We start from the raw sequence: 21,165 nt of genomic DNA, 5'->3' as shown, positions 1-21,165 counted from the left end.
ATTTACAAAATTCACAGGGGTAAAATGCCAGGTATTGTTTGATTTACAAATATTCATTTATCCGCATTATTTCATTATAAGTGTTGAGGATTATTCTAGCATATGATTTCCCAAATATACAGAAGTGAAAATGCAGAAGCTTTCCTAGTGTGCTCAGTAAGTCAGAGGGAAGGCTGAAACTGCACCCCTGACCGGTGCATGCTCCGCTAGAGAAAGCTCCTCCCTCTCTGGAAAGCACTTCATTTTCTTCTCTTTCCATCTTTTTTTTTTTGGGTGGGGGTGAAGGGTGTGGCAAACAAAAGCAGTCAGAGGATGGCTCACTTCTATTCTCACCCAAGCACCTAGGAATCCTGAGATAAAGCCCATGCTTTTTCTTTAAAACTATGTGGTTTGACCCAAAACTTGGAAGTTCTTACGTGTGTGTGTGTGTGTGTGTGTGTGTGTGTGTGTTTACACTTACAATTCTTTTTAACTTTGAAAGAAAGAAAACAATTCACATCTGGACAGAGACTTTTCTGTCTTGCTAACTTTCAACTCACGTTGCATTTTTATGACTGTGTTGTTACAAATCCCAGAAAATAAGGCTAACTCAGCCTTCTCGTAGCAGAGCTGGTAGGTGCTGGTGTAATAAGACACATTTGCATTCTGTTGTTTTTGTTTTTAAATAAAAGAGAAGGTGAGACCAGGGGAGTTTGTTGGCCTTATTGCCCTGATATATGTATTAAGCATACAAAGATACAATGAAATATTAAATTAAGAACTCGGAAAAGAATTGGTTCAAATGACAGCCTCTCACATTAAGGAGGTTTTGCATTTAAGAAACTCCTGATCTCCCTGGGTGAAGCAATGGATTCAAATAGTTTGTTGTCACATTTTTTTTAAATGTAGGTAATTCCATTTTCAAAAACAAATCTAACAGAAGATGCTGTTTAAAAAAATCATAGTGCTGTTTTTAAACCACTGGCTCCAGGATCGTATGATACAACTACAGGACGTGCTAGGGAAAGGGTTAAGCTTTCCTGACTTTCAGATACAATGAAATTATGACAGGAAGAAAATTGTGCCATTTTAGCATGAAAATGCTTGTACAAATACTGTCGTTCCTTCCTTCTTACTTTCTTTATAATGCCTCAGCGATAGCTAAGATGACAGACATTTGACAGGTATCTGTAAGCATACGGCCCAGGCAGCTCATTAAAGTTTTTCTTTCTATGCATCAGCTTTCACAAAGGCAAAAACCCATTAGCATTGACTATTTTGCAGATTAGAAGAATTAAGGGCTTCAAACGTTGGCTTATACCAAGCAATGTCATTTGTGAAGTGATGTTTGCTTTATTATTTCCCTTTCTCTCCCTCTGAAACCAGACTGACATGACTTTAGCTCAACGTAGGGCGTAATGTGCAAACCAAAGGACTGGCTCATCGAAGAAAAGAAACACACTCCCTTTTATACATGACTGGAATGGCAAAAAGGGGAGACTTTACATGGACTATTTAGGCTCATTAGAGAACTGATTATGATAGTTCTCTGGTGTAATCTTTAATCGACTTTGACACTAGATTTGCCCCGTTACAAATCCTGTCATGCAAATTAAGTCATTTGTGTTGTTTGATATGGAAAGATCTGCTATGAAATGAAAGATTAGCTCACAGATGAGGCACCGGAGACCGCTGCCCCCGTGCACTGTGCAACTGATTACAGGGATGAGAGCGTCCATTTCTACATTGCTGGTAACATTTCGGAAAGGAGATTAAATTAACGTGGCTTCAGGTCTTCCCGCATGAAGATATTCAAAGTGCGTGTTCATGTTTTCATAGCTATTATTCTTGGACCACACCAAACAGGTGCTCGGAAGGCTGTGTCCTACCATCCAGTGGTTTCAACGTGTTTTCCACAGGGTGGGATTGTGTATGTGTGTGCTCATGGATGAAGTGCCTCTTCTACACAGGTGATCAGTGTTGACTGACTAATGGGCAGCTTGACAAACCAGGTGGGAACTCCAGTGGCCCCCAGCAAACCATAATTTAATTTGGGCCTTCTATTCCCATCCCACCTTCTATACTAAATGCTGGATGGCCATCCTCTCAGGTTTTTGGCCTAATTGACTATAAAATGGAAAAGGTAGTAACTGCTAAAACTTACGCAGAGTTTTCTCAACACGGTTCATGTGGAAAACTAAATCTTGTAAATAAGATGATAATGGGAATATCAGTGCTACACAATGACTTTAGAAACTGGAATCTTGTAATCCCTATAACCGAGGTTAGCTTTGCTGGGTATTTCTGGCCCTGAAAATACAAAGTAAATGTGAACAGAACATGGGGAGGAGAAACTATATTTAATATAAAAGACTTTATTCTACAAGTATCTCCCAGAATATACTAGTTTGGGCCTTTTTATTTTCTCTTCAAAAATCTTTTCCGACTTATATAACAAGAAGTTCACCATTTTCAGACCAAATCAGACATGGCTGATAAACAAAACATCTACCTAGCAAGGAATGTTGTACAGCAAGTTGAAAGTAAGCATTAAGAATCATTGACAAGATGGATGCTAGACTTATCAGGATGATCGCTTTGTAGGTTTAATGTCTAATCACTGTGTTGTACACCTAAAATAATATAATATTGTATGTCAACTGTAATTGAAAAATTAAAAAAATTAAAAACAAAGAATGGCTACAGGAAAAATTATAATCAGTAATCCCATGGGCATAGAGAAGCTTTAAAAATAATTTGCTTTGCTGTATAGAATAGTCACTTAACACTGCTATATTAAAAGGCCACAGATAAAAGTTGAATTAATTCCTTTCTCCTGTAATACTTCAGCCAAAACTGATCAAGCTTGTTGTTTTTTGAGACTACTTTAGGGCATTTAAAGGAATTGCCCCTTTCTTATATATTCTGATAGTTTTGTGATTGTCACTTATAAGGAATTACTTTAGGTTGAACTAGATCTTTAGGGGTAAGAACATAGCTATATAAATGCAAAGTTTTTAAAACTAAATTTTAAAACATTAGCTATATTTAGTGTGTGACCTCATTAGTATAAAAAAAGTCATACATTTAAAGTAGGAATTAAGGGTTACAAAGTTACTAGGCATAATTTTGCCTCATTGAAAATTAACAAATAAATGTGACACAATCAAGAGGCCCAAACCAAATATAACCCATTTGTCCTTACCTTGGAATAGTTCTTATTTATTAATCTATGGCTTGCATCCTATTTATTTTTATAGGTAGTTTGAAAAAAGTGACAAAATATGATTATAGACTTGCCGTTAAATGAAAGGTCAAGTGCAGTACAGGCTGGGAAGTGTGTAGGAGCTCTGCATTTGAGGCACCAGATAAATATTCCATGTAATTCAGAGGCTGTCATGGAAGCTATCTTTGATTGAATACTAATGTAAATAGTCATTTAAAATCCCTTTCAAATGATCATAACACAAGTTAGAGTGGCCTCCAGCAGCTTCATCCATGTATCTTCTCTTGGAACATTTAAAATATGCATTTTTTAAATGAGCCACACACCTCTGTTTTGATTAATTTTGATCAAATTTGGAGATTCTGTTTTCCTGGTAGCTAGGTGGAGAATTAGGCATTTAGGTATCATTGAAAGGAATTTTAATGAATAAATAACATATAGATTTTTCTTGGCAATCCCCAGGGGGAAATTAACCCATAATAGAATTTAAAGATTTGAGACAATTTTCACAGTCTCTCATACTTACCTCACCAAGGTATAGGAAAATGTCCACAGAGATTTCATTTCCCATTTATTCATGAAATACCAAGGTGTATTTTTAGTAATATGAATTTGTATAAAATTATAAAAGTATAGAAGAGGGGATCTTAAAAAATGGATAAGGGAAAAAATATTATTTTGTTTAATTTTCACACCCACCCAGGAATGTAGGCATTGATTCCATTTCATAGTTGTATCCATTTTTCTAAACCAGTGATAATAAGGTTATCTTATACTTCACAGAAGGCTTCTGAGGGTCAAAGAAATGATTGATGGGTAAGGGCTTTGTGAACTTTAAAGTGCTATGTGAACATAAGGGATCATTGTTGACTACACATAAACATGTTTGTAAGCAGGTCTTTCTCTATGCCAGTTACCCTCAGATGTTATTAATCAGAAAAGAAAGAAAAGTAGAAGCATTTGCCTCCCTGAGGCTAGAGCTCCAAGACCCTCACATTGGTTAGTGTATCCGATGCTTTTTTAATTGAGTGTCACATAGAACAGAAAGATAGTCTATTAACTCAGCACAGATGAGATGACGTGGGCAGGGCCATGCTGGAGGTATGTACCAGCTACTGCAGAAACGTAGATGAATAGATAGTTTCCCTAAAAGTGTGATGCTTGGATCTTTTTTTTTTTTAATAGGATGTTAGTTCTTTTTTAAAATTATTTCTTTATTGATTAAGTTATTACATACATGTCCTCATCCCCTCATTAACCCCACTCATGCCCTCATTCCCCTGTTGTCTGTGTCCATTGGTTAGGGACTTATATGCATGCATACAAGTCCTTTGGTTGATCTCTCATCCTTACCCCCCACCCTACCCTACCTTCCCTCTGAGGTTTGACGGTCTGATAGATGTTTCTCTGTCTCTGGATCTGTTTTTGTTCATCAGTTTGTGTTGTTCATTATATTCCATAAACGAGTGAGATCATGTGATATTTATCTTTCTCTGACTGGCTTATTTCGCTTAGCATAATGCTCTCCAGTTCCATCCATGCTGTTGCAAATGGTAAGAACTCCTTCTTTTTTACCACAGCGTAGTATTCCTTTGTGTAGACGTATCACATTTTTTTAATCCACTCATCTACTGATGGGCACTTAGGCTGTTTCCAAATCTTAGCTATGGTGAATTGTGCTGCTACGAACATAGGGGTGCATATATCCTTTCTAATTGGTGTTTCTAGTTTCTTGGGATATATTCCTAGAAGTGGGATCACTGGGTCAAATGGGAGTTCCATTTTTAGTTTTTTGAGGAAACTCCATACTGTTCTCCACAGTGGCTGCACCAGTCTGCATTCCCACCAGCAGTGCAGGAGGGTTCCTTTTTCTCCGCATCCTGGCCAGCACTTGTCATTTGTTGATTTGTTGATGATAGCCATTCTGACAGGTGTGAGATGGTACGGCATTGTCGTTTTGATTTGCATCTCTCGGATGATTAGTGACTTTGCGATGCTTGGATCTTAAAAGACAAAGAAGGTTGGCCATTTGTAGATGCAGAGAAAGGATGTAAGAGTAAAGGAGCAGTAGAGTGCTGACATGGAGACCTAGAAGGGTTTGGAATGCTTGAGGAAACTCCAGATTGACAGATTCAGCGTCAGCATCAGGTGCAGGCGGGAGAAGCTTGAAGAAAGAAGGCAATCTGCACCTAGGAAGGTAATCAGGACTCAGATAATGGAGGTGCTTGGTGCTTTACCAAGAAGACATAGATCTGATTTGTTAGGTCAAATCACAGTTAGAAAGAACACTCTGGCATCAAGATTTGTGTCAAGGACAACATTTGTACTCATCAAACGGGAGATGTTGAGGGTCTGAACCAAGGCACAGACTGACTAGGACTCTGGGTTTTGCTCCTCTCTCTTCCCAAGCTGAATTCTATCACCAGTCATGCCAATCCTGGTTTTGCCATACCTTTTAAAAGTCTTAAAAATGTACATTTCCTTTGACTCAATAATTTCACATCTTGGAATTTAACTGAGAAGAGTTCTCAATGGTAGATGTATAAAAATTTAATATTACTATAAAATTTAGAAATAACTTAATTATCCAAAAATACAAATTAATTAAGTAAATTTTGCTATAATATTCAATGATATTTGTTAAAATGACCATACAACTGGATTTGTCTATTAAACCAAAATTCCCAAATAGTAATACTCAGTAATTTGCCAAGATTCTCAAGCCAGCTTTCTTCTCAGCAGATCCAGTACTTTTCTCTATCACAACTTGATTTTTCACCATGTTTAGCAGGTCATCCGTGTCAGGATATGGCATTGGCCTGATGACATTTGTTGCCATCTTAACTTTCCTACTGTAATGTTCCCAATAGACTGCCTTACTGGGGAGACTTTCTTTAGTACTAAACACTAATCTTCTGCCAGGCTTGGAGCATGTTGGGTCTTTTCTTCCATGTGTTAATGTACTGTAAAGGCAAGAGCTTTAATTTTGTCTCTGCAGCTGGTCACACTAGACCTATGGTTATGGTCTATAGTCTAGTAGTATTATTTTCTAATACATTTAATCAATCATTGAGTTGAGATGAAACATCAAAGCTAAGCTACAGTGCTCATTCATTATTCTTTGACTCATTCAACAAATCTCATTGAAGAATAGTCTAGGCATGGCACTGTAGGGTGGTGGGGTGGGGAAGGAACTATATAGGTATTTATGGCCTGAATGCTGTTCTTTAAGAGTTTGTATTCTTATTGTAAGGAAGTGAGAAGACACATGAGAAACCTGCCAGGAGAGAGATTTAGCTAAGCAAACAACAGCAGCAACAACAACATGAATAAGAGTAAATAACATCTGTATAGATTATTTGACAGTGTACAGTTTATATTTCACATTAGATGCTCTTGTAAGGCAGGTATCACCAAATCCAAATACATCTTGGGCGTTCGAGAGAACAGCAAAGCACCTTTGGCTGGGTGATCAGCCCAAGAAGTAGCATTTGGATAGGAATATTAAGGGATAGGATTAAAAAAGTTATGTAGGAATAAAGGCAGCTCTGTTTGGTGGGAATGATATAAGACAAAGCATGGAACAGGGGAGCAAGTACTAGTCCAATTAGAAGTGGAAGTTGGACTGGAGCTCAGTTTGTAAAGAGGAGTGGCTGAGGGTCAGGAAGTGGGGGAAACCTGCCCATATTCAAGGAGAGGGGAATTAGACCTTATTTCTCCGTGGGAGGATTGTTAAAGAATTTTTGGCCATATTTAATTTGCCACAGTAAGTGTGAAAATGGGAAACAGACAATACCTGGAAGTACTTGCTCATTAAGTGTAGGGGAGGACTTATAGAAGATAGGGACTAAGATCACTAAAAGATCTTAAGCCCGATTATCAGGGAGAAGAGGTGCTTTCTCATCACCTGCTCTTGCCTTAGTTTGGTGTCTATTCAATGTGATGTAACTGCTCCTTTTAGCTTCTATCCCCCTCTGCCCTGAGAGCAAGGATTGGAATGGAATTGTTTGCCTTGTATCCACAGCATCCAATTTAGATCCATGTAATAGGCATTAAAAAAAAATATTAGTTGAACAAATGCATGAATGAGTCATTATCAGAAATGGGTAAAGTGGGAGGAAAAGCTTATTTGGAGAGAAAAGATAATATTTGATGTTAGATATATTACATTTTAAGGGGTCAAGGATACCTGGAAATTGCCAGACAATGTTGAAAATATGAAACTGGGATTGAGAAAGGTCCAAGTAATGACACAGGTTTGCAAGTCACCTGTACAAAGCTGATTATTGGCTGATCATTGTCAAACTATGAGTTTTTCAAGGGAGAGATGTAGAAGAAGATAAATGACAGAGATGTAGCTCAGAGCTTTTATTAGAGGAATAGGAGACAGAATAGGCAGGCAGAGAATGTGGATGGTAGATTTTCACCAAGATCAGAACACTTGTGAAAAGCCGTATTTATTACCTTTGATTTTGAAATCTTGGTAGTTGATTCCTCTCCTCAAATATGTTGTATGAGTTTTCAACCAGTGACATTTCATTCAATTCCTACAATCCTTTGACGTAGGAACCAATATCCCCATTTCCAGATAAGAAAACTGAGTCTTAGACACCTGCCTCTAACCATACAACGGAAGCTGTGTTTTGAACTCCACATCTACCTGGCTCCCAAGGCTCATGATCTGAACCACCATGACCTCAAAGAGCGTGAAATAAACACCAGCAAATAGAAACCATGGAGACAGGGACCCCTAAGAGTGCGCTGCTTTTATTTGTTCAAGGGAGTTGATATGATGAAGTATAATTGAATCATCTTTCATAAAGAAATGAGCATAAGCTAGAGAAAATCAAGCACATAGTATGCCTCATTTACTACACAAAATAAGGTTTCACGGGTAGTGACTGAAGATGAATTCTCCTGGTAAAGAGCTCTGTGTGGTAACAATTTCCAGATGCAGCGTATTATATAAACTAGTTTATATAAATACAGGGCATTAAAAGTCCATATTTCTCGTGTTTTGTTACTCAGTGCTTGCAGTTATAAGTAGGTAACATTAAAAGGTGCATTTAGTGAAAAATGCAGGCTAGCAATTTAGTAGCTGCTATGCCTTTTAGGCAAATGCATTTTTTTAAAGGACCTGCAGGTTTTTAAAGTGGCTCTATCTTCTCATATTGGCACATTGCTATATGCAGTTACTTTATGCATGTAAGTCATATTGCTTCTTGCCCCCTCGGACTTTGCATCAAATCTGAATTTTCTGTCTCCCCTTTCAACCCTGGGACCCTGACTCCCTCCTTCAGGCAAGAGGTGGGGAAGAAACAGGGAGAAAGAAGATAAGAATCTTGCACCAAAGTCTGTCAAATCTCCCCTACAGAATGTAAAGTACAGCATAGGGGAAATAGTCAATAATATTGTAATAACTATGTATGGTGTCGGGGGGGCGGGTACTAGGCTTATGGGGGAATCACTTTGTACATTATATGAACATCTAGCTACTATCCTGTACTGATATAATATTGAATGCCAACTGTAATTGGAAAAAAAAATCTCCTATAAATCTGTACCTCCACTGGGAAAAAAATGCTAAAAGAATATGGGAGGAGAGAAAATGTCCAATTCCATTTATGGTGTCCCAAGAAGAGCATCCAGAATTCTAAAATCATCAAAAGAGCACCAACTTGTTTGGTTTTACAAATAAAATAACATAGAAAGGAGAATGAAGGACCGGAATCCCTACATGCCCCCTTTAAAAACCATGACTTGCATTGTGCTTGTTGACTTTACCCAGGGTATCCCTCTGCCTTGTGACTTGGCAATGATCTGTCCAGAAGCACAGACAGGGGGCTTTTCATTACAAATGAGAGCTGGTCCTGCAACTCTCAGCCTCCTTAGCGTTGCAGAGGGGGCTGCGTGTGTCTGTGGGCTCTGACGGTGAACCAACCCCCAGGCCGGCACATCCCGTGTCTCCCATCCCTGCCCTCTGATCCTCACTAGTGTTCACTTATAGGTCCTTCCCTAAGACTGGGCCAAAAGTTACTCCATTTGGAAAGCCTGATTAATCTCTGGAGAGAAACTCTCTTGCCATTTGGAAACCCCAGTCCTGTAGGTGCAGGGCTTTAGCTTTGCTGCGAGTCTCCAAGGAAACCACAGCTATTTGTGCCTCTATCTGGAGCTCAGGCAGTAATTCTCACCTGCTTAGCACGACTGACAGCCATGACAGCTTCAAGAGGCTGTCCTTTCCACCGTGAGAGATGCTGTAAATCGATTATTAATGAAGCACTGCCATATTTTAAGTGACTCTGTTCTCTGAGGGAGCGTGTTTATATTTAATTATTGAAATGTGAACTGAGCAATGGCACAGTAGCACAAAAGTCAGCTATTATTCCCCCAAAACGGTTCAAAAATCAATCTTCATTCCAAAACCCATAATAAAAAAATAAAAAATAGCAATTTATTGAGAAAAACTAAAGACATCCTGTGTCAGAAAAGCTATCATTAGTTGTGCCAAAACTAATATGTACATATTTTAAAGAGAGATGTGCATAATTATGCAAAAGAATTTTAAGTACTTAGTGAATGGAGGACCCACTGAATTGTCACTATCATTGGTGGTTTGACATTTGCCCTGCTTCTGCCTGTCACACCAACCATGGAGGCAGCTGTTATTAGAGATGTGTATGAATAGAAAAAAAAAAAATCTACCAGAGCTACCCTGCTTCGAGTGTGATCAGCTTGTGCTGAACTAGTTTTGACCTCTTCTGTCCTCAAGAATTTTTTCTATAGAGCTGCTTCTGAAATTCTGTGATGATGGAGGGGTGCTGAGTTACAGAGTAGGAGAGTGGGGTGACAGTAAAACCTTCTCTGTTGACAGTAGTGCCCCCCAAAACTTCTATATAAAGGGGATTGTGGCAGCAATCTGCCTGGAAGATGGGTGGAGGGCTTGAAGTAGCAGTCACATAACATTTTCCATAAAGGTGAAAAAAAAACACCCGTTTTCTTTATCAAAGAATGATGGGTCCTGTCGAAATGAAGTTTATCAGAAGCCCTTCAACCCACCCCCTGTCCTGGCAGAGGCTCTTCGTACTCGGTTCCTGTGTTTTAAGAGAATGGTGGGGTCATTGATGTCTCCAAAAAGGTGTGTGATGGGATCAGATCTATGTTTTCAAAATCTCTAAACTGAGCTGGAAGAGACATCACTGGTGTCCAAGGATGAGAGGATAATGGCTTGGACTCGGTTACAGTGGGAGCAAAAGAACAAAGATTATAAGAATAACCACAACTGTTGATTACTCTGAGAGGTCTTTTTGTTAATGCCTCATTTATTTACTCTAAATCTTGAGTCTAAAAAGTGTCCTGAGTGGATACTGATGAGAAGTCAAGTTTGGGAACTCCTGGGCTGGAGGATGCTGAAGTCCTCCTGGTAGGTATGAAATAACAAGATTTCCTGGAATGCATGTGTAAGATTTGATTTGGACTTCGATGTACTTCCTCAGGAGGAGACTTGTGGCTCTTGTGAGACTGGGTGTGTGCCCACTTCGTGCAGTTATTGCTCCCGAGGAACACTTGCCCTGTCACCCTTCCCTATGGTTCTTTCCTCACTTTCACCATAAGGTGTGGACTTCTGGGTGAGTCTTTGTAATTCATTAGTTTACATTGCAATCATTAAACACCTGCATTTTTATGACCTAATGTGCATTTCTCATCAGTGAAAAAATATATTCTAATTCGAGTCTACATTAATTTTACAGGTTACTCTAGCAGGTTAGGGTTTGAATCCTTTTAAATGTTAGTTGAGTAATTGTAAAGGACTCTTGAGTTGGAACTATGGGTTATTTGATTTGGAACATGGCTATTTGGATAATGACCTCACGCCAGTGGAAAGAGGCCATGACCTAGAGTACCTGTTATTGGAAGTGGGGCGATGACTCAGAGGCTTGTCCTGAGCAATTATATTTCATCACACTCTTCCTTCCTTTTTCTTTGGGAGTTTTCTGTTCCTTCTTCTTTTGCTTTTACAAGCCCAGTATTTATGCCATTTGGGCTTTCAGCTGCCTGCCAACTAAATCTTGATAAGGTTTTAACCAAAGATGATATTTGCTCATGTGGAATGCATGGCTCTATCCAGAGATATCAGTAGTTTAAAAGGATGTGGCTGTGGCCTGCTACTGGGATGCAGGAGCGGTTTGCATGAGTCTCCTTTCCCATGTTTGCTCTGCTACTGTATTTTAAAGATCAGGGATGTTTTGAGCTGCAGCGACCTTGAGGCAGTGACCTCTAACATCCTTACTCTAACCCTTTGATAAAGGTGAGTAAATTTGTAGAGGGATATTTTCTCAGAATTGTTGAGAATGACCGAACCCACAGTATGGAATAAGGATTATATTCATTTTCTGTACTGTTAACAAAACTGTAATTTTTTTCAATGAGTTGTAAAAGCTATTTGGTGGGCTTTCCTGTATCAGTGCTAAAAATTTAATAGAAACCCCTAAACAATATGAATAAATAGCCTTGGTTCTAGATCCAGTTCAGCCCAGAATCTTCCAAATCATACTGAGTCTCTTCTGTGGGTTCAATGCTACATGTTATACTATTATACATTTTATAAATGCTGAGATACCAAACATTTAAGTAATTTGCTCAAAGTAACATAGCAACTGAGCTACAATTCAAACCCTATTCTGTTATGCAATATTGTATATATTAAATATGTATTAAATATATAATGTATAAATATATATTTAAAATATGTAATATAATATATAAAGGTATTTAATATATAATATAACATATTATATGTGTACTTAATATACACAAAAGAATAAATATAATATATAAGCTTAATAATAAATTGAACATTGTAAAATCATTGTTCAACCCAGGTGCTAAACACTGAGGATGCTGATCAAAGAGTCAGTGTTCTTAAATCATTCGTCTAGGACTTGTTCAGCTTCTCTTTAAGGAAAGTTTTTAATCCATTTCCAGAGTTTTGTTATATCCAATGCCTCTGTAAAATGCCCGCCATTGTATGGTTATTAATTTATTGAAGCTTTTTCTGGCAGTGTTTGCTTGGGCCTGCAGCTCTGTCTTTCTCCTTTGCTCTGAGTTTCCATATTTTGGTCCCCACACTCCATTCTCTCCCTGACCCAGGACGGCCATTTGGCAGGAAATGTCACAGTGATTGAGTCCTGAAAACAAGGTCTCCATTGGGCTGAAGCATTGATTCCATGACACTTTGGCATGCCCCGAAGTGTCATAGCCTCTCTGCTGCTACCTGATCAACTACTCTCATGTAGATAACCAGAATTTCCCTCTTGCATTCAGAATCCCATAATCCTGTATTTTACTTTCCTGCCTATCATTGGAAATTGGCTTGTTTGGGCTTGTTTGACATGCCCAGCCATCAGTGGTCCATAGATGGTCAATGGTTCTGCCTGCTACTCTTTCCTTACGATGTTTCATTCCGTCCCAGCCATCAGGATCCAAGGCAGCAAGCTTGTTAAGTGATTAAAACTCATTTTCTTTATTTGTGTGGCGCCAGATTTCCAGCTTCTTTATAAAAACTAGCTTAGTCATGTGGCAGGTTCAACCTGAGATTCCAGATGCAGGTCATTTTCTCCACCACAAATTATCTCAGTCTTACTCAGAGTTTGAACTGTAAAGTTGGCAGAAAACAATTTTTTTTTTTTGCAACTTGCCCTATTATTGTGGCCTGTAAAATGAAAAGACTTTTTTTAAAAGCCCCGTGCTTTTTATTCTTCATAGGCAGGCAGACAATATAGCTTTCTTCATAAATTGAATATTTGCAATAACGCTAAAGAAAATTTTCTGTCAGCATTTTTCTGTACCAGTGTTCAGAGCACCGGGTCAGATTTCCAAAAAGGATAATATGTGAAACAACTACATTTTTCAGTTTTTCTGGACCTTTCCCCTCATGTTCAGATTCTGAATCCTTTCCCTCATGTTTAGATACTTATTTTTCTAATGTTAACATCCAATTCTATTTGTAATGATTGTATTTTTATACATGAAGAGAAAAACTGGTACTAAATGTATGTGTTTAAAGGAAAATGGTTAAATCATAAATAGGATAATAATTTGACATTTATAAGTGCCAGCTTTATCTATTAATATGAAAATTCTGCAATTATCACTGAACTGTTCTTTGAAATTTTAGAAAATGGCAAAAAAGTGGGGTTACTAAATTTCAAAATTAAAATTCAAGAGTGGAAAAATGCCTTTGCATAAATAATTGTTTAAATACATATTCCTCTGTATTGACAGAAGTACTGGAATTTGCCTTCACTCCAACTGAATAACCTGTTCAAATATCAAACTACCAATCAATGAGTATTTATGCTATAGACTCCTGTACACAATAGGCACTCAATTATTTATTGAATGAATAAAATTGGGTGATAAAATTGGGTGACAAGTTGGAAGATACTTTGAAAGCGACACAGAGAAATTGGGTAAACATCAAGGGGGTGGTTTTACATTATCTATTTTATGGGAAATATGAAACTACTTATCAAAGATAACAATAATGCCCTAACTGGTTTGGCTCAGTGGATAGAGCATCGGCCTGCGGATTGAATGGTCCCAGGTTCGATTCCAGTCAAGGGCGTGTACCTTGGTTGCGGGCACATCCTCAGTAGGAGGTGTGCAGGAGGCAGCTGATCGATGTTTCTCTCTCATCAATGTTTCTAACTCTCTATCCCTCTCCCTTCCTCTCTGTAAAACATCAATAAAATACATTTTAAAAAAATAACAATAATGCCTTCCCATTGTTGCATAATAAAATATCCTAAAACATAGTGGCTAAAACAACAGTCAGCATTTATTTTGCTCACAAATCTGAAATTTGGGTGAGCTCCCCTCTGCTCCACATGGTTTAAAGTAGGTGGCTCTACTAGGAGCTGGAGGATCAACTTTCCAGAGTGCTCCCTCACAAGGCTGGCATGTTTGTGCTAGCCATTGGTGTCCGTATGGGCCTCACCCTACAGAGTTCCATAAGGGCTGCTTGCTCTTCCTCACTACATGGCGTCTGGGTTTCAAGAGACACAATCTAGAAGTCAGTTTCCTAAAGCCTGAGCTCAGAAACTCGCAATGTCACTTCTCCTGTATTCTATTTTTAAGGAGTCACAGAGCTTGATTCAAGGTGGAAGAAGATGGACTCCACCTCTAGAAGGAAGGAATGCCAAGGAATTTGCAGACATGTTTGAAAACTGCCACACCATTGCATTAAAATGAAACCCAAGGCCCTTCCCTCAGCCCCCAGGCTTTAAGGGATTGGTAACCTTTCTGTAAAAATCAGATAGTATATATTTTAGCTTAGGTGGGTGAAATGACAACCTTTGTTGCAGATACTCAACTCTGTTGTTGTAGAGAGAAAACAACCATAGGCGATATATAAACAAATGGGCATGTCAGCTTCAATCAAATTTTATTTACCAAAACATGTGGCAGGCCAGTTTAGCCCACAGGCATACATGACATGCTTCCTGTTACTTCATTCTCCCCTCTCGCCTGCCTACTAAGCTCTAATCATGCAGCTGCTTCTCAGCCCCTCCAAGATTAAAAACTTGGTTTTCCCTTGGGGCCTGGGCACATCCTATTCCTAATAGCATTTTTCTTGGCCTAAATGTCCCTTCCTAACTGATTCTTCACTAACTGTACATTATAGAGCTCCCCATGCAATTCTCTATTTCTTTAATAGATCCTTGTGTCTTATAATTAACATATGTACTTGTCTTCTTCAGCACTTCATCAATATTTGAGTGTCTACTGTGATCCAGCTGTGTGTTCTAGAAATGGTTAAATTGACAAACATAGTTGATGAGGTTCAATTGACAAACATAGTTGATGAGGTTCTATCTGCATGAGGCCGACATTCTTTTAGGAACAAGAACAAGAAAATATCAAAATAGTGCTTAGTACCATCAAGAAAATAAAACAGGCCTATGAGAGACAGACCAGGGAGGCCTCAGTGAAGAGGTGACAGTTGAGCTGAACACTAAACTGTAAGGAGACAGCCAGGTAAAGATTTGGAAGAAGAGATTTTTCATCCAAGGAGAAAAGTCCATGGGGCCTGAGGAGTGGGATTGGAGAGGGTGGAGTTTGGCATAACCAAGGAAGCAGAGAGAAGCCTGTATGGCTAGACAAAGTGAGTGAGGGGAAGGATGCTACAAAGTAAGGTCAGAAAGGCATGAGCCAGATGTTGCAGGCCCCACAAGCCAACATAAGTTTAGATTTTATGCTACATGTCTGCATGCATTAAGCTTCTCTAAACACGTGTGGAACATGTACATTAGGCTGGGCCCTGTGTTAAGTCCTAAGATGTAGCAGTAAACATACTGTATATTTCCCATTAGACACCGCATGCTCCAGAGGGCAGGGATTCTTTCTGTTTTCTCATCCCAATGTTCCTGGGGCCTAGCACTTAAGAGGCACTCATTAAATATTGTTTGAATAAGTGAATCAATCAATGAATGAGAATATTATTGTCCATATGGCATCTAACTTAAGGTGAGTTCCATAGAAGCAGATCCCGAGACAATGATTCAGGTGAGAGTAATTTATTAGGAATGTGTCCAGGAAAAAACAAAAACAAACAAACAAAAAAACAGCAGGAGAAAGTGAAAGAGAAGGAAGCCAAGTAAGATCAAATATAATCCCGGAGAGGGTAACTTTGACTCAGTCCTACAGAGGATATCTGGAGGCAGCGAGATCAGAATTGTTTTTCTCTGGGGTCAGGGAGCTGGGCATTTATACTTCCCATTAAGCAGTCCCAAGAGGTCATAAAATGTCAGAAACCTCTGGTTTGCTACCAGACAGGAAGTCAGAACAGTCCTCAGACATGGCTGTGGGGAGCTGGTGCGCTCTAAATGGTGAAGGGACCAGAGGGCATGTGGGCAGAGCCTGAGACTATCTGCTATAGTAGCATAACTTTTTCCCTATCTATGTTAAATATGTCAATACAAGAAGCACATACAGAAAATGTTCTGTGTTTCCAACCTGGGCGTTAGGAGTTGGAGAATTGTTGCAAAGGGTCTACAGCCAATAAGGTTTGTCCTACATAAATGATATTCCTGAACATGTTCTTTTTTTTAAATGTTTATGTAGATGCTATTTCGGTTGATAAAGTGCAAGTCCATTTAAAAAGTGCTTTTGAATTAATAACAGCTTTTTGTATTATTTTAGTGCTAGGAATTTGAGAGACATAACTCTTATCACTTGGAAGACCTTGAAATTATTTTGGCATTGTAAATCCCTTATCGTTAAAATATAACTTTTTTTTTTCAGAACTGAGATAGGAAAATGATGTGAAAAAGCAATATAACTTTTTTTTTGCAGGAAATAGTTATTCAAGTTGGACGAAGCATAGAGGGGCATTTTCCTGGGTCTTGAGTCAAGAGCTTTCGTTCTGAACAAGTCGCACCCCCAATTTCTATGTATTTCTTGAACAACATATTATTTTCCTGCTTTGAGCCATGGATACCAAGGAAAAGGCAGGTGTAAGACATTTTAGTGACCATAATACACTGTCAGTATAAAAAGTGTTTGCTGTTACAAAACATTGTTTTTCACTTCATTTCACATAATCATAACCCATTAGGCATCTCTGTCTTTGACCTTCAAAAAATATCTGAGGACACAAAGAAAGCTACACATGTTATAACGGTTTCTCCACTTCCAATATGTTGGAGAAAAAAACTTGCCTTAGGATTTTTTAAATTCTTATTTCCATTTGTTTATTTTTAGTGAGGTTACCCTTTTCAAGTACACACTATTTTTATATCTCTATCCTAATTCTGTCAAGTTCAGCGTAAATGTGGTATTTAACACATGATTCCTTAGCAACTGGCCAAACTATTAGCATTTCGTGGGACTTTTGCTTTTCTCTGTGCATGGCACAGGGAGATGATCCCACAAATATTTTCAACCCGCTCTAAGATAAAAGCCAACGCACATTCCCAAACTCAGCATCTCTGACTTTTGAATTGACTCCTTTTACTGAAATTAAAAATACCTCTTTCATCCTCTTTAATGTCATGGTTTATTGACATATTTCTTTAGGCTTGATCAGCAGTTTTCAAAATCAGTGATGATTTTGCCCTGCAGGAGACACTTGGCAATGTCTTCAGACACTTTTTGTTATCAGAACCTAGGGGAGTGGGGAGGGGGGTATTGGTATCTAGAGGGGTAGAGACCAGGAATGCTGCTAAACACCCTGCAATGCACAGGACAGCCACCCACAACAAAGAATTATCTCCCCCCAAAAGTTAATAGTGCCAAGTACAAGAAACCCTGAGCCACATTAAGATCCTGCCCCCATCTTTTTAAAATAGGTGGGTGTTTGCAAGAGTTTATAAGCTTTAGAAACACTCAGTAATTAATACCAGTCTTTATTTTAGGCTCCCATATAGTGATGAGCAAATAAGCTCAAGGCAGATGAGTAGGGATTGGCTCTCCCAACCTTCTACCATGTGTGGAGGCCAGATACACGTCATTGAGCTTACTTCTAGGCCGCTGTTCGCTTAGCACCCTGCACTACTAGTGGGGCCACAGTCAGGTGACTGAGCCTCTCATCATTTCTTCCAAGAGATGATTAATGATGAAGAAAGGTCTCCGCATGAACTCAACGTTTCAGCTGTCTGCAGAGCAAGTTGTCCGTGTTCAGGAAACATCTCTTTTGATTTGAGCTACCAGAAACTGGTTATGCGTAACCCACATATGCTCTTTGCAGAGCAGGCCTTCCCAGGCAGATGAAAGACATGAAATTTCATAAGTACTGTAAAGTGCTAAAAATTTGGATGGCAAATGCACAAAAACTGCCATCAACAACCTCAGGCTTAGAGCTGCTATTAGGCATACATACTATGACTTTATTTCCTAAACTACATAGATAGTGCTTAAATGTATGGATTTATTATCACATTTGGCATATTTTATTTATAGCATAAGAAAGGTGAAACATTCTGCAGCATTGCATGTTAAGATTAGGATTTATTGTCCAGGAATCCTTGAACAATTTTATCAAAAGCCCATTTCTAGGTGGTGTTTTTCTGCAATAAATCATAGAGCAAGAATCTATCAGTGGACACCAGGAAGAGATAAATGAGTGCAGAGGAAAGAGGGTCATCACAGATTTTTTTTTCCTGTATCATGACCTGTCATTGGCAGAAATCTATTTATTATGGTTCACAGATGATTTTTTTACCTACTCGCTGTGTTTTCTGTTGGGGGTGTTAGCTAAGATAAAATGAAAACCTGGTAAAACGTAAGCTATCAAAATCTATGAAGACAGACATAACTTAAAGAACACAAGACACAAGAATATCAATTTTCTCTCCTCCCAGGTAGCTGCAACTTTCTCTTGAAATGTCTTTTTAAAATGTAAATATTTTAATGTTTAAAGTGACTGCTCCATTCAGATAGTAGTGCAGTTCAATGGAAAAGCAGATTCTGTTGCAGACTAGAATTCTGCCCCAGAATGTTCTCTTAACAGAAAAGCAGAGGGCTATCGAATAGTCGTTGAGTAGGTGTCAAGCACCCCCTGGGTGAGTGTTCTGCCTTTTTTGACAAACCCTATCTTATTGAATTTGTCATCAGGACACTCTAATTAGGAACAAAACCAGGTACATGAAGAAATACATGCTAAACAGGAGAATGATCATCATGAGGTTATCGCCACAACTACAGTTGAATTTACATTTGATTGCAAGGATTCAATAAAATATAGTATTTCAGGTTTCTTTTTTTTTACATATTTACTTTTGCACTGTCTTTACCCCATCAGGTTGTCTAAGCTGCAAAATGTATTTCTAGCCTCTTAAAAAGAAACACTAGTAAGTGTGCACTGAATGAATGCTATATCTCCACATCCACTTTCTCTGGGATGTCACACTACATGACACCCTAGAGAGTCCCTCCCAAATGGACTCCAGCTTTATGCATAATATAGATGATTAATAGAGAAAATATAGGTGCATGATAGCTTTTCCAGTGTATGGGCCAGACTAGGTTCCTTCTATTAGGAATTCAGTGCAACCAGGGATCCCCTCCCACCCTCTTCTTCCTGGGCAGGTGAGGACAAGCCTTCCACTGGGGCACATACCCCCGCACAACAACCCTAAAACTCACAGAAAGGAGTCAATAGCAAAACGGAGGTGACTGCTTCCTTCCTCTACTTTCTCAAATACAATCTGCCTCTCTGCAGTACTTGATTGGGAGAAATTAGATAGAATTGTTTAGTTACATGTTAAGTACCGGGGATTAGATGAGGCAAGTAAAGTGATTGCCTGGCGTGCAAAATTTAAGGGGTGGGGTGGGGGGGTGAGTTCAGTCATCAAAATAAATAATATTTTAAGGACATTTCTAAGAATTAAAATCATTTTGGCCTTGGCCATGTAGCTCAGTTAGTTAGAGCATCGTCCTGATATGCCAAGGTTGAGGGTTTGATCCCCAGTCAGGACACATATAAGAGTCAACACATAAATAAGTGGAATAAGAGTCAACACATAAATAAGTGGAACAACAAATCAATGTTTCTCTCTCTCTCTCTCTCTCTCTCTCTCTCTCTCTCTCTCTCTCTCTTCCTCCTCCTCTTTAAAATCAGTAAATATATATATATATATATATATATATATATATATATATATATATATAATTAAAGTCATTGCAAAAATTCCTGATGAGTAAAATATCAATATTTTAAATAAAGACAAACTCAGTATTATTGATTTTCTTTGGCTCCAATGTGGTCATTTTTTAACTTTTATGCTAGAATTGTAAATAAGTTATGCACCACTATTACTAATTTACAAAATCTAATTTTGCATATATTTACCATTACCAGTGAGTTTTATGCTACCTTTTTATGTTTTTATGATGTTAGAGTCCTTTCACTTCTGTTCAAAGAATTCCATTTCACATTTCTTGTAAGGCAGGACTAGAGGTACTGAACTCGCTCAGCTTTTGTTTGTTTGAGAAAGTCTTTATCTCTCCTTCATTTCTGAAGGGCAGCTTTACTGGGTATGTAGTATTTTTGATTGACAGGCTCTTTAAAAAAAATATTTTGACTATGTCATCCCATTTTCCCCTGGCCTGAAATGTTTCTGTTGAGAAGTCTATCAGTGGTCTTATGGGGATTCCCTTACATGTGACTTCTTCTCTTTTTTTCTTTTACAATTCTTCCTTTTCTCTGCATGTTGGTGCACTGGCCTGGTGAAGGGGCAGTGAGGCCAATGTGTTAGCACTTCTCTTACCCTTGTACCGTGTCTGCCTTGGTTTCTGTTGCGCAGGGGGTACTTCAGCTTCACCCCCATGTTCTAGGATTTTCTCAATTGTGTCTTGTTCTTGAATAATGGTTAGTTTCTGTTCTTATGCCAAGGAGTGAAGGCAGGAACAACCTATGTCACCATCTTGGTGACATCACTGCCTGATTATTGTCTTTGTAACTGCAATGGTTCCACTTTGACAAGCTGGACATGTTCTGGAAGCAGGAATTTATCACATGTCAGTGCTGTGAAGGTTGTGCCTGGGAGCATAACAGAGAAGTTTATGGAGGAGTTGATTCACAGGCTCTAGTTCTGATGTACCAGTCATCAACTGTGCGATTTTGAGTGAGTCACTTGACTTTCCTCATGGCAATTAACTATCTGAAAAGGATGTTGGGGAAAAAGAAAGGTTCTATGACTTATCTGGAACCTACCATATCAATGAAAGACATCTATATTAAAAGGGGTGACATATTTATTGAAATGAATTTATTTGAGGTTAATCTGAATTATTATTTTGTTTATTCTTCTAATGAAAACATTGTATTAGATCAGCTTTCTAATCCTTTAGTCTGGACACCTGAGAGGTTCTAGAATCAACTGAGGGCCAGCAGTAAATTTTGTTCCCCCCCCCCCCGCCACTATGATTTTTATATGTTTTGAAGATCCAAAAAAGATTTC

This window comes from Eptesicus fuscus, chromosome 14, assembly GCF_027574615.1.
Source record: "Eptesicus fuscus isolate TK198812 chromosome 14, DD_ASM_mEF_20220401, whole genome shotgun sequence".
NCBI classification, from domain to species: domain Eukaryota; kingdom Metazoa; phylum Chordata; class Mammalia; order Chiroptera; family Vespertilionidae; genus Eptesicus; species Eptesicus fuscus.
The sequence above is the reverse complement of the archived record's forward strand: the minus strand, read 5'-3'. Positions refer to the sequence as shown.